Here is a 14983-nt window from a genome sequence, read left to right on the forward strand (position 1 = left end):
AATTTTCATGAGGCCTTTTATTGTTTTTGAAAAACTCACAAACTGTTGGCAAAATGTGATGAAAAAATGAGAAACTGAGATATACTGAAACTGAAATATTTGTCATCTGTCTCTATTCATTGGGTTGTTTGAGATGTTATTGTGTGAACTTTTTTAGCATGGAAGGGGACTTTAGAAAGAAGTTGGAATAAATGGACTGTTCTCCAAATACTGAACCCAGAGAGATCTTAGTATAATCCTCCTATGAGCTGTATTGGGACATGTGCTTCTTAACTTGTTCTTTCATTACCTGGAATTAGGGCAGAGCAGTGAGGTGGCCAAGTTTGCTGATGATAATCAATTGTTCTAGGTGGTTAAAACAAAAAAGGGGAATTGCAAGGAGCTCTAAAAGGATCTCTCCACTTTGGGTGAATGGGCAATAAAATGGTAAATGAAATTCAGTGCATGCAAGTGTAAAGTGATGCACGTTGGGGCAAAAAAAATCCTAATTTAGCACATGTACTCACATAGTCTGTTGGTGAATGCACGAGAGAAAGTCATAGCAGGTAGTTCAATGAATATGTCAACCCAGTGTGCAACAGCTAAGAGAGAGAAAAAGGTGAATTCCATGTTAGGGGATGTGGCGTTTGCCCATTCCTTGTGATTATGTTTGTACAGGGGGATGGAAATGGTTAATTTAGATTGACCAATGAGAAAGCTCTGGTTTTGAGGCTCAGCCCAGGGGTTTACCAGGGGGAGATAGAGGAGTGAGGGTCAGACAGAGGCAGTAAAAGTCGAACATAGTGGTTGTGACAGTAGAGTGAGAGACAGGGATAGAACTGAGAGAGAAGGGTGTGACAGTGTGACATAGTGCCACATCCAGTTAAGGGCGTACATTTGAGAAACCGTTCTGAATATATTTAAAACTTGTTTGTTCTTCAGTAAACTTTAATCTTCATTGTTGACTTTACAACCTGACTGAGACTCAGTATTTCACCAGAAGAAACCTGGTTGGTGGCAGTGGAAGAATAAAGCAGTGGTGTACAGGTCAATAGTCCGTGAAACGACTGGGGGCTGTGTATGAACGCCACAAGGATCATTAGTTAAAGGGAAAAGGATAGAGCCCCACAAATGTTTCTGGAAATAACTTAAAGCAAAATCATTTCAAGAAGCTATCGGTTATCCGCCCCCCCCCCGCCATGTCTGATTGGATCATAAGCATGTTATGCTATCCGCCAAAATATAGGTAAAGTGTTCTGTTTATTTATGAGTTAATCTAACTTCAGAAATAAGGTACCCAGCAGCTGCGAACACGCAATCCCAATTTCTCTCCGGTCAGAAAAGCAGCCCCATTCTTTCTCGCTATTCTCAATTCAACATGACCTAGCAACAGCAATGGCAGAACACTGGCAGAAGCAAGACATAGCAGAGAGAGAGAGAGAGAGAGAGAGAGAGAGGGAGGGAGAGAGAGAGAGAGAGAGGAGATGCAGCCTGGGGAAATGTAGTTTTTGCAAATCCCCTGGGCAAACTACATTTCCCATGTAGCAGATGGGAAGCCGGAGAATGTGGTATAGTGGTTAAGAGGAGTGGACTCGTAATCTGGGGAACCGGGTTGGATTCCCCGATCCTCCACATGCAGCTGCTGGGTGACCTTGGGCCAGTCACACTTCTCTGAAGTCTCTCAGCCCCACTCACCTCACAGAGTGTTTGTTGTGGGGGAGGAAGGGAAAGGAGAATGTTAGCCGCTTTGAGACTCCTTAAGGGGAGTGAAAGGCGTGATATCAAATCCAAACTCTTCTTCTTCTTCTTCTTCTTCTTCTTCTTCTTCTTCTTCTTCTTCTAGTAATGAGGGACTCTGGGACCTGGTTCTAGTAGGGATGGATGAATTTGTCAATTTGTGTTTCTTTCAGTTACTCATTTTCCCACACTTGAGGATAGTTTGCCACATTTTCACATCACTTCATAAATTCGCAAAAGAAGTCCTCATGTAAATTCACCCGCATTTTCATGCAGATTTCTACCCGTACACATGTCTGCATGTAATTTTGCCCCAAACATCTATTTTTGCAAAGCAATTACCCCTAATACATTTAGTATGCTATATTTATTTATAAAAATATTTATAGACCACCCCTCATGTAAAATATCAATACCATGGCCACTAAGACATGAGTTTTTATGCACACTTTCACAGCAGTATATGCATTTTCGTGCACAGTACTTAATGATAGAACTGCATTGCAAAATTCGGAAAGCTGCAAATTTTGTGGGGTGAGTGTGTTTCAGTTCTTGTATTGTTTTGGAAAGGGTGAAAGTTCACCTTCAAATGTGAATTGAATAAAATTTCTTCTCCATCCTTTAATTCAGGTGTGTGGGGTTGTGTGTGTGAGAGGGGAATTCTCCAAATTAAAATCCAAGCTGGAGAAGAATTTGGGACCTGTAATGCTCATCTTACAGTTATATTGACTATTACCAGAACCTTGGCACCCAAGCTTGGAATTATAAGATCAGAAATATCTCTACTTTGAAGGCTCTCTCTCTCTGCTTCCCTTCTCATGGTCCATGTACCCAGTCACTTCCAAGATTGATGACCTGGTTCTGCCTTAATTACTCCAGCAAGATACCAGTATATTTGCTGGGGAGCTCTGGAGTTGTTTCTTACCCACGAGTATCTCTACTGTCACAACAATTTTTGGCCATTTCTGCCGGTACAACTTTGATATCTTTGCCTCTTCTAAAAATAGGGGGACTGGTGTAGGGGAGAATTGCTCTTGCTGCTTTAGCGATTGATTTTATTTAAAATTGATGCCATGCTCAAGTCCATTTAGGAAATTTGTTTCCTTTCAGTGAATTCTCTGAATTATTCCTTTTATGCTAAGCTCACAGTGTACTCTCATTCATGCTGAATAAGCAAGTCTGGATAGACGGCAGCAGTTTTTCTGTCACTCGGTGATTGATAGCAAGCACGACTTCCAGGCGATGCGGACTTTTCATTGACCTCTGCTAACTTTAGGTACTGGATTTGAATTCTAAGTCACGTCCTGCACCAGCAAGCATTTCAGAGCCTTGAATTATGTAACTGCGGTTGCTGCCGCCTGCATTTAAGGTACCCTCATGTAGATGGGCTGGGATGTACAAATGCATGCACAGTATACGCACACAGAGTGAAGACTGGTGTGCTACCTATAAGCCAGGGACATTTAATTTACTTGCTGTTCTTTGGCAGTGACAGGATGTTGTCATCTGTGCACTGCAGAAACCGGGTGTGCCCTGAGCTCTTGTCTGCCTTCTTTAAGGCCATTGTGTGAGATATTCCTACACCAACATTTTTGCCCTGCAGGATGGGCTTGGGGAACCCTTTTCATCCCTAGGATGAGAGCCAGTGTGGTGTAGTGGTTAAGAGCGATAGACTCGTAATCTGGGGTACCGGGTTCGCGTCTCCACTCCTCCACATGCAGCTGCTGGGTGACCTTGGGCTAGTCGCACTTCTCTGAAGTCTCTCAGCCCCACTCACCTCACAGAGTGTTTGTTGTGGGGGAGGAAGGGAAAGAAGAATGTTAGCCACTTTGAGACTCCTTCGGGTAGTGATAAAGCGGGATATCAAATCCAAACTCTTCTTCTTCTTCTAGGATGACATTTCTTCATGGGCAGCTTTCCAGGGGCTGCATGCCACTGATGGCTGGAGTAGGGCTGGGCAATATCTCGTTTTTACAACATCATGATATACCACCAGCTAAACATTGTGATATACCGATACATCACAATGTCTGAAATAAGGATGGTGCTATGTAGAAGCATTGGCTGGCTTCCCAGTTTTCCCCGCATTGTGATTTTTTGCTGGCAACTGCTCTTGTGATTTGCTGCCCACCCCCCCACCCCCCCGCAGGAGGCAGGGGAGAGCTGAGCCAGCAGAGTTAACAGAGGTCGCAGGAATCAAGAGAAGCATTGGCTGGCTTCATGGTTTTTCCCACATGGTGGTTTTTGCATAGCCCCCCCCCCATCATGATTCACGATACATTGCTGTGAGTGGCTGTGAGGCCTGGAGGCCACTCCCCGCAAGGCCCTTTCCACCTGGCCAGACTTACCAGCCCTACTGAAGAGGCTCCTCAGGAGGCCTGAGGAACATCGCCCGGCTATTGTTTTATTGTTTTATTGATTTAATATACTGTACACCGCTTTGAGGGTTTTTTTAATTAAAAATGTAAAGCGGTATAGAAATTGAAAAAATAAATAAATAAATTACCAGGTCAAAAATTATGAAACCTATATCACAATATAGACTTTAAACCAATTTGGGATGATATATCGATATATCGTCCAGCCGTAGGGTGGAGCCAGAGGCACAAGTGGGCAATGCAATGGGTGGGACTCTTACTGTTGTAAAGTGTCATGGATTGGACTCAAGAGGTGAGACGGATGAGGAGTAGTGGAGAAGACCCACCTCCCTTCTCCTGACGCTGCAGGAGAAGAAGAATGCAGCATTGATTTACAGCAGGGGGCTGAGGAAGGACACATCTCAGAGAAAGACAAAGAAAATAGTTGGGAAGTATTAGAAGAAAGGGAGGGGAATTGCGGCAGAGTAGTCAGCTGATGCTGGTGGTGCTGTGGGCTAAACCACAGATCCTAGGACTTGCCGATCAGAAGGTTGGCGGTTCGAATCCCCACGATGGGGTGCGCTCCCATTGCTCGGTCCCTAGCAGTTTGAAAGCATGTCAAAGTGCGAGTAGATAAATAGGTACTGCTCCGGCGGGAAGGTAAACAGTGTTTCCGTGCACTGCTCTGGTTCGCCAGAAGTGGCTTAGTCATGCTGGCCATATGACCTGGAAGCCCTCGGCCAATAAAGCGAGATGAGCACCGCAACCCCAGAGTCGGTCACGACTGGACCTAATGGTCCCTTTACCTTTACCTAGTCAGCTGACACATTGTCACTGGAGAGTATTTCTGATCCCCCTTCTCCCAAAACTCGGTGTACATTAAGGGCACAGGAACAACAGAATCAGAGACGTTTGGCCACAAGCAGCCACTGTAAAGGGAGATGCTGTTGCTAGGAAAGAGCGGGGAGGAACCCAGTTTGGAGCAACGCCATGTTAAGGCTTGTTGCGTTCTTTTGTCTCTCGCTTTTAGGATTGAATAAAACTCATTAAAACAGACTCTCCTTGTTTTCTCTGCTCTTGCAGCAACCGGGGGAAGGAATAGCATTCCCAAAGCCTTGGCAGAGCCTTGGCATAAAGTAGGCTAACTTTCAGCCACTCAAAACTGGCAAGTTTCTGCATACGCACCTCTCCATCTTTCATCCAGGCAAGCACGGTGCATTGCCATAGTTCATGGACACATTCCAGTTGGCAAACTCACTCAAGGAGAGTGCAGTGCAGGACTGGTGAGGGTGGGGTCTGGTCCAAGGAGACCCCTGAGCTCCTGACAGAGAGGCCTGGAAAGCAACATTTAGCTCCTAGACCTCAGGTTCCCCATCCCTGTTGTAGGCTGTGGCCTGCATCCCATCTGTACATTTTGAAGTGTGATGAATGCATATAAGACTACCTTGCAACTATCAGCGTGACACAGTGTTGTCAGTTGTGAATGGTATATTCATGGTGAAATGACCTCTCTGTTCTACAGGAAGCAGCAAAAGGGAATGGATATGGGTAGGTAGGGACCTAGAGGTAAAGGTAAAGGGACCCCTCACCATTAGGTCCAGTTGCGGACAACTCTGGGGTTGTGGTGCTCATCTCACTTTATTGGCCGAGGGAGCCGGCGTACAGCTTCCAGGTCATGTGGCCAGCATGACTAAGCCACTTCTGGCGAACCAGAGCCACGCATGGAAACGCTGTTTACCTTCCCACCGGAGCGGTACCTATTTATCTACTTGCACTTTGACATGCTTTCGAACTGCTAGGTTGGCAGGAGCAGGGACCGAGCAATGGGAGCTCACCCTGTTGTGGGGATTCGAACTGCCGACCTTCCGATCAGCAAGTCCTAGGCTGTGTGGTTTAGACCACAGCGCCACCTGCTTCCTTAGGTAGGAACCTACTTCCCTGTTTTTTGAGAGCTATCCCATTATTTCAAAACATGTGTGTCATTTATGGCAGGTGGGACCTAGATGCATTTTGTACCTGCGTTCAAACTGTAAACTGTGTGTGTCAGGGGTAGGCAGAACTCAGAATTGGATGTACTTTTATATCCCTGTGTGATGTACATCTGCAAATATATCTCATGTATTTGTGTGTGTGTGTTTTAAACAAGAGAAGCAACAAAATGGCTACCCATCACCACCATTATCCTACATAATTCTTCTGAAATGAAGGAAGCTTGTGGTGACCACCAGGGTGTTTTTGTTTGAACAGAGCCTCAGAAAACATAACCTTGGCTTATAATGAAGAATTGGTAGCTGTACCATTAGTATAAAATATAACACAGGGTGTGTGCATGCAAATGTGTGTATAAGTCACTACTGGACCAACTAGCTGAATAAGAATAAGCAAGTTTGTTTTCTCCTGCTCTGGAAGGTAGGGCTCAAACCAATGACTTCAAGCTGCAGGAAAGGAAATTCTGACTAGATATATGGAAAAACTTTCTGACAGTAAGAGCTGTTAGACAGTGGAACAGTCTCCCTTGGGAGGTTGTGGACTTTCCTTCCTTGGAGGTTTTTAAGCAGAGGTTGGATGGCCATCTGTCATGGGTGCTTTAGCAGATACTCCCGTATTGCACGGTGTTGGACTGGATGACCCTTGGAACCCCCCCTTCTATCTCTTAAGATTCTGTGATTCTAAGACTTCACAGAACAGCTCTGCATTAATTTACTGTGAAGAAATGCCACACTGGAATTTTACAGAATGCAGAACCAAATAAGCTAAAAGAAAAACAACAACCCCCTAACTTTAATGAAATTATTGTTATTCTGTTCTGTAAACATATTACGTGACCAGCAGGAAGTGATGCAACACTAAACCAAGTTATCAGTGTACCAGGGATTTCTCCCAGGGTGAGAAGTGGCTGGTGACAATATCCAGCACTGTGTCCTATGCAGCTTACAGTACAGTTAGGCAAACTTACTTGGTGTGATATCCTCTATAAAACAGTGTCTGCTAGTGGAGTGAAACAAGCTGTGATTTCAGTGCCTCTTGCCCCTCTCTTGAATATGCCTGTCAGCTACACACACACACACACACACACACACACACACAAAGCCACATGCCAACATTTAATGAAAACAAGAAAGGAGTTTTGGGGTACCCTCCTATCCCAACAGAGGTGTGAGTGTCAAAGCATCTTGCAACACTTTGCAGGTTTAAAGTAGAAAGCACGGTTTTAATGGACCCGAAGATACGGTGATCACAAACGGTATCTCTTTTGCTCCAGCCAGAGTTACTGAGATCCCAGTTCCCATTACAGCTCTTTAGATTGCAGCCTCTACATTTTGATGTAACCCTACCAGGGTAGCTGAAGATATCTAAAGCTCGAGGATTTATTAGATGTGAATATACATTTTGTGTGTGTGTGTGTGTTTTGTTTTTACTGGTCTGGTGCCAGTAAATAAGCCACCAACCCCCTGGCTGAGTGTCATTTGATAGGAAAAGGCTGGGATCACAAGGAAGCCTTCTGTCTTTTCACAAAAAAAAAGAAAAAAAGATCAGGAGGGGAAAAAGTGCTGAGGTAAGCAGTGTCAACCCCAGCTGCATCAACATGATGGTGGGAAGACAAATGAGAGCTTTCACTGCTGGATATGGGGGATAGAGAGCCCACAGCTCTGAAAACCTTCTTCATATTCCTGAAACAGCTGTCATAACTGAAACTGCCAGGGACTGCTTTTTAAATGACTCCCTTTGATAAGAATTCTCTCGCCAGCCCTTTCTTTCAGCTTATAAACACACTTGCAGCAACACGTAGCTCATCGGAGAGGTAGCTGGAGACTTGAATCACACTTGGCTCCTCTCTTTCTCCTCTCATCCTGAGCCACAATTATCACTGCCTACTACAACGGCAGCTCCCGCCTTCATTTCCCAGGGCAGTCATCTTTGGGGCTTAAGGTCTAAAATCAGATGTCCTAGAAACCAAGCTGTCTTGGAAATCCATCATCCTTATCCTTAAGGCCTGTCTATTGCATCTCAGAGATGTAGGAGCTGGTTAGCCTTTCTTACTACCTCACATGTGCCAGGGCTGAGCTGTGACCTTGAAACTCTTAAGGCTTAGCTCTGGTGACACTCCCCTGCTTACATGAAAACTGTGCTCTCCTGCGATACATTTAAAAGCCTCCCCCCCCCCCCAATTCTGGGAACTGTAAAAGGTAAAGGTAAAGGACCCCTGGATGGTTAAGTCCAGTTAAAGGCGACTATGGGGTTACGGCGCTCATCTCGCTTTCAGACTGAAGGTGCAGGCGTTTGTCCACAGACAGCTTTCCAGGTCATGTGGCCAGCAAGACTAAACTGCTTCTGGTGCAACCAGAGCGCACGGAAATGCTGTTTACCTTCCCACTGCAGCTGTACCTATTTATCTACTTGCACTGGCATGCTTTCATACTGTTAGGTTGGCAGGAAATGGGACAGAGAAACGGGAGCTCACTCCGTCACGCGGATTTGAACCACCGACCTTCCGATTGGCAAGCCCAAGAGGCTCAGTGTCTTAGACCACAATGCCACCCATGTCCCTCCTCTGGGAACTGTAGTTTACCCATCACATGTAGTCTGCCATTTCCAGCACCTTTAACTAACTACCATTCCCAGGAAGGGAAGATATGTCCTTTAAATGTATGGTGTGTATACCTCCTAAGATCCCGATAGCGTCAATTTCTCTCTGGCGTCAACCCTACCCTGTGCAGCCTGTCCTTAAATGTGTTAAATGACCTACCATGGCTTTTCTTATTAAAGGCAGTGACTCACTGAACAGACGACAATGGAATCGGCAAAACGAATGAATGAAAGAAAAAGCAATGGAAGTTTTTGCAAAGTTAGGTTGGCCTGTACCAGTGTTCTGTCCCAGGAAGGCGTGTGGTGGATTGCTCAGAGATGAAATGCGATGGCTTTCGTTTTGCTCGGTGCCTGTGATCATGATCCGCTAAGTGGCAAGGAGCGGTGGAGGCAAAGGAAGGTGATGTGCGTCTGGGCAAGCACAGTGAGGTGTTTTGCCAGCGAGACAAACTTGAGACGGGGGCAGCTTTCGTGCCACGGGGCCCGCCAGTTCCTTGTGCCTGTTGCCTGGGCAATGACTGGGGGATTATGAGGAATGCTTGGAGACGATGGCCTTCTTTGGGGCTCATGGATAGGAGCAGAAGGGGGTGGATGGCTTTTGTCTATCTGTTTCTTCTTCTTTATATTCAACAGATTAGACAGGCGGGTTGCTGTGGCGACGACACGGAGGAGGTCTCCGGCACACCTGCACCACAAACAAGGAGTCCCGCCAACATGGGACTTACAGAGTCCTGGAGGCAATTTTTTAGCTGTGGGAAACACAGACAGGAAAGAAGTGGGAGGAGGAAGGAGAAGAAGGAGAGGTACACAGACAAGAAAAGGGAAACCGGGGCACTGTCTGCTGAGGTCCACAACGTACTCCTTGTTTACAGCACTGCCTTTTGCACACAGACTTTGCACATGACTATCCTAAAACTACTGCCCCAAACAAGTCATAGGTCAGAGCAGCAAATGAGCATCTGCTTGGGCCAATGCTTTCCACAATGTGGTGCTTTCATTTTATTCTTTTAAAGAAGGAAGGAAGGAAGAAGTACAATGAGCGTGCAGACAGCAAACTGGACACCAGAAAACCAAAAGTGCAGGAGGATTAAAAATGAAAGTGGAGGGGGCTGCATGTGCACGCACACGCAAATGCTGTTTCTGAACTTAACTCGCATCCTTAAGAAAGTTAATTACATTGTGGTGGGAAAAGGTGAGGTGGGGGTTTATAAGTCTTTTGAGCTAAAAGCAAAGAAAGCTTGGAGAGAGAGAGAACAGGAAAAACGTTAAAACCAGTGAGCACCTAAAGGCAAACATGCCACTCTGGAATGCTCTGGCTCCCCTCCAAATGTTGCTAATGAACCAGCCAGCCCTGTACAGTGTCCTTGCCTCACCTCTCCTGGACAGCCCCCCCCCCCGCCTTCCAGGGCTCCCCCTCACCCATCACCTTCCTTTCCCCGCCCTCCCCTGATAGCATTCATTGTGATCGTGTTTCACTGCGAGCTGAAATTACTTTAAAGGAAGCCCAGGTTCAGGGACAACAACTTGGAAGCATTCATAGACCATTCTATTACTGCCGGGAGCTTACACAACAATGTCCTTTGCATAAGACAACGGTTTGTCGCCTCTTCCCATTCAATCATTTATGTGGCTCTCTAAGTTTCCCACCCTTAGGAGTATTAGACAAGCTCTGCATAGTCCAGCGCAATGTTTCTGCTAAGATAGCTGTTGTCGCTCACATGGGTGCAAGGCAGCCAGTGGGTTGTCGCCACTTAGCAGCAACTCAAGGGCACAATGTAAAACATGGATTCTGCAGAAGCAGCCACTATTTCTGCAATGACCATAGCTAGCAAACTAAATCAGTGAAACTGATGCCCCCAGGTAAGAGCCAGGGCTTTTTTCTTTTTCTTTTTCCAGCCAGAGCTCACAGGAGCTCAAGTCCGGCACCTCTCAGGTGGGTGCCATTGCCATTCTAAGAGAACAAGGGAGAAGTTCGTGGTGGGCACTGAAAGAGCCTGTGGTGTTTCCTATTAATCACTATGAATTAAGAGTGGGGAAGAAATTTGGTTCACTTTGCCTGTAAATGCGAGCCTACCTCATTTGCCCTTCTCAACACAGCACACGGATTGAAACACAACTACCCTTCAAAACCTGCACTTCTCTGAATTTTGAGATGTAGTTCTCCAACAAAATGTGGTCACAGAAATGCATTTATTAAAGTGTGCTTGTGTGCATGGAAACAACACGTGCGGTGCTTGCAGAAATATGTATATGAGGCAAAATTTCATATAAAAATATGTATATTTGAAGCAATGGATACCAAATGCTCAAACTGATGTGGAAATGCAGCAAACTGAGCTCAAAGCTAGAAAAAAGAGTGAGAGAGGAACGGACATTGGCAAATGCCTCCCTCCTGTACAGGTGTGTTTAGGCAGCCTGGCTACCAAACCATCATTGACTAGATTCAAACTAATTTTGTCACCCACAAACCAAACCACTATGTCACTCTGTTAAAGGCGATGGAATGTATGGGTTTCTGGTAAGGCTAGAGCAGAGGTCGGCAACCTAAGGCCCATGGGCCGGAAGCGGCCATGAGGGTTGCTTAACTGGCCCATAAGCCGCCCCCAAACCGAGCCGCTCGTTTGGCGAGTCCCCGTGCGCTGCACTAAACCGGTGCAGCGCAACACAGGGACTATCTTCCGCGGCTCCGGAAATCACTTCTGCGCAGGCCCAGATGTTTGAAATCACGTCTGCGCAGGAATGATTTTTGGTGTCTGGGCATGCGCAGAAGCAATTTCTGGCAATGCGGACATGTGCAGACGCAATTTCCGGCGTCGCGCTGCGCCAGCCCGGCCCACAGAGGATCTCCGCGGGAGTGATCCAGCCCATGCCCGGTAAGCCTTGCCGACCCCTGGGCTAGAGATGACTGTCAGCAACTGAAATTTCAGCTATATCATGTCACCGTTTGATAACCTAACTTTTTGTGCTCCTTCAGGAAAAAAAGAAAGGATAATTTTGCCACAAATCATCATTTACTGATCCTGGTCTGTCCAAGGTGCTTATACAAAATCAATATGCATTTGCAGCTCCTGCTAGCAACGCCCATTTAACATTTCCAGGAGGATGACAAGGCTAAGTGACTGCATATGTTTCATCCTACTTTATAGCAATTCCTAATGTTTCCCTTTCTCAGTGAATCTGGAACAATACGGGCCATTTACATAGGCAATATTTCCACAGCAGGGGGGCACTAGTTCAATGAATGCCTTCTATTGTGCTGACGTTTAAATAATATTCCGTACCAAATTCTATCATGAAGGGCCAAACTATATGCAAGGCGAGATCAGATGTCCCAAGTGGAGATAGGTTTATCATAACCAAAACCTCAACTCCACAAGACGTCCGGAGTTATTAATGACTAATACTCACCGAAACCCATGGAACAAGTTAGTCACGATTAACCTGAAGTCCCTTTTTGCTTGCACAGAACTTAGTCACAACTAAATTTAGCTGGATTTTGGTCAATGGGCTTTCTAAGGCTTCCAAAGTTTAGCTTAATGGATGCTTAGTCAGACTCTGAACTTGCACCATGACGTTCCCAAAGGTTAGTCTGACAACGAGGCTCCGCATTTTGGCAGGTCTTACTTCTTTTCTGGGATGAAAATTTGGAAATTTGATCTAGGTGGGGAAATTAGGCACACATCCCTGTGTAGCTGACAAAAAAAATGAAGAGCGGCAAAGAGTTATGAATGTTTTGCACAGGAGGTTCAACTCTGTAAAGAGGGATTGTGGCATTAGATATGTGTAGAAACTTATTCTAAATGTGCAGCATATTCAGTAAAGAATGCTGGGTCATGTTCTGCAGCACGAGGCTAGAGTTATTAGAAAGTGTTTTTTTCTTTTTAAATGACTGACATTGAAATATTCGAAATGTGGCTTTTTTAAAAGAGAGAGAGAGAGAGAGAAGATGACTGTTGCCAAAGAATTAGAGGTAGAAATCCAACACTTCACTATACTTCATGAAGTATAGTTATTGTGGTCTTAAAGACCAGTAAATGAGATACAGTGGTACCTCGGGTTAAGTACTTAATTCATTCCGGAGGTCCGTACTTAACCTGAAACTGTTCTTAACCTGAAGCACCACTTTAGCCTATGGGGCCTCCTGCTGCCGCCCACCGCCGGAGCACAATTTCTGTTCTCATCCTGAAGCAAAGTTCTTAACCTGAAGCACTATTTCTGGGTTAGCAGAGTCTGTAACCTGAAGCGTATGTCACCTGAGGTACCACTGTAATTCTTTTTAAAAGGTTTAACTTTCCCCCATCCCATGTGCCCTTGAAGGAACTGAAGTTGGGAATTGCAGCAGGAAGGAGGAGGCAGTAAAGGACGATTGGTGCCTTGAGATTCTAACCATGTGCTAAAGTGAGGTTTCATGGAGGCCACTGCAGAATATTGCAATCTACTATCAGATCATTTTAAAAACTCCAGGCATGCTATCTGTAAGGCTTGGGTCTCTCCCACACACACAAGACGCCGCCAGCAGTTAATTATCTAAGATTTATTGGTTCAACAAAAAGCCCCGGTTGGAGCTCCGCTAATTTCAGTCTTCCTCTGATGACACAGTTGCCAGAACTAAGCTCCACCCCCTTTCCCCCCAACAGGAAAAATGCCACCTTCTCTTCCTGTCCGTTTCATGCTTCTTGCCTAATCTTGTGAGTCTATGAGATCAGGGGGATTGCACCCCACCCCCCCATATTTCTGTATCTGTGTCACTATCTGAGCTTTGCATCTGAATTCCTACTCACTGTGTTTCTCCGTTTTTCTGTGTACAAAGGTTGAATTCCTGTGGCTAACTGCTTCTCCCCCCTCCCTTAGGAATTCTCTCTCTCCTTCCGCTGTACCTGTCTCTTCTCTGACAGTATCTGCATTTGGTCTTCAGAAGCAATAACATAACCCATGAGAAAGTGGTAAACGGCCTCTGCCCTGTATACCTGAAGGAGCGTCTCCACCCCCATCGTTCTGCCCGGACACTGAGGTCCAGCTCCAAGGGCCTCACTGTGAGAAGCGAAGTTACAGGGAACCAGGCAGGGGGTCTTCTCGGTGGTGGCACCCACCCTGTGGAATGCCCTCCCTTCCGATGTCAAGGAAATTATTATTATTTATTGAATTTATATACCATCCTATACCTGGGGGTCTAGAACGACTACCATATTGCCCCAAATATAAGCTGTACCCGAATATAAGCTGCACCTTTAAAATTGGAGGGGGGAAAGAAAAAAAGAAAAAAAAAACATGAATATAAGGCGTTCCCTTTCTCACAGGGACTCACCGAGCAGGCGGCTCAGCTCAGGGCGGCTTGTGCGCTGGTTAAACGACCCCATTGGGCCACTTGTGGCCCATGGGCCTTAGGTTGCCGATCCCTGTTCTATATGTTAGGTCTGCAAGCTGTGCATATTCCATCAGTTTAAGTTGCAATTCTTCTTTGGTTGTGACTTTGTTTGTTTTCCATTTTTGTGCTAACAAAACACGAGCCACAATAGTAGCATACGTAAATAACCTTTTCTGACAACTGGGAATTTCTGTCTGATTATCCCCAACAAAACAAATTCTGTTTTTTGGGGTGTTTTTTTTTTTGAAAAGTACTTTTTTTCAATTCATTATGAATTATTTCCCAATACTTTTTTACCATTTTACAGGTCTGCCACATATGATAGAACATACCCTCAGTCTCATTGCATCTCCAACACTTATCTGATTCAGTCTTATACATCTTAACAAGTCTACTTGGTGTTAGATACCATTGGCCCCAAAGACTTTAAAGGCGATCACCAACACTTTGAATTGCGCCTGGAAGCAAATGGGCAGCCGATGCAGATGTTGCCGTCCAATCAAGGATGTGTTTATGAGTGCACATTTCCTCCAAGAAATACCCAAGGCTCCACTGCAGGGAGAAATGTGGATCCTTTGGGATAGGTGTTGAAGACAGTGTACACAGCACAAGCCATATGGTTTTCTCTGGGCTGACAAAGAGAACAGCAACATTCTGCCTTTCTTCTCCCTTCTAAGAAAGAGCTGCTCTCCCAAGGAGGTGTGAGAATGAGAGTCTACAGAAATACCCTGCCTTGCAGGGGGAGTTCAGAGATAGTTCACTGAGTCAGGGGAAACTCTGCCTTTACTCTTGTACCAGGTTTTATGGAAGGAAATTAATATATATATACTGTCTGACACCATAGTGGAATGCTTGGAATCTGAAATATATAAAGTCTAATAGGAGTTTGGCCAAAGCCTAGTGCATGGTCCTACATCACGGTTTTACAGATTCTTTTTCTTTTTTTTGCTATGCTTTA

The 14983-nt window shown here is 45.4% G+C and overlaps 1 protein-coding gene and 1 long non-coding RNA gene across 6 annotated transcripts in view; one reads left to right on the plus strand and one right to left on the minus strand.

Annotated features, from left to right (window-relative positions):
* LOC308466833 overlaps window positions 1–6826 on the plus strand; it is a 75803-nt gene extending 68977 nt beyond the window's left edge. The window contains exon 3 of the long non-coding RNA XR_013980996.1: window positions 6732–6826. This is a non-coding gene — a long non-coding RNA (uncharacterized lncRNA). The remainder of the gene's footprint in view (window positions 1–6731) is intronic.
* Window positions 1–14983, minus strand: part of FREM1 (FRAS1 related extracellular matrix 1) — a gene marked incomplete at its 5' end in the record, with an annotated part of 715053 nt that overhangs the window by 417733 nt on the left and 282337 nt on the right. The window lies entirely within an intron of this gene.

The sequence above is a fragment of the Podarcis pityusensis genome, assembly GCF_964106645.2.
Source record: "Podarcis pityusensis genome assembly, chromosome: 17".
NCBI lineage: Eukaryota > Metazoa > Chordata > Lepidosauria > Squamata > Lacertidae > Podarcis > Podarcis pityusensis.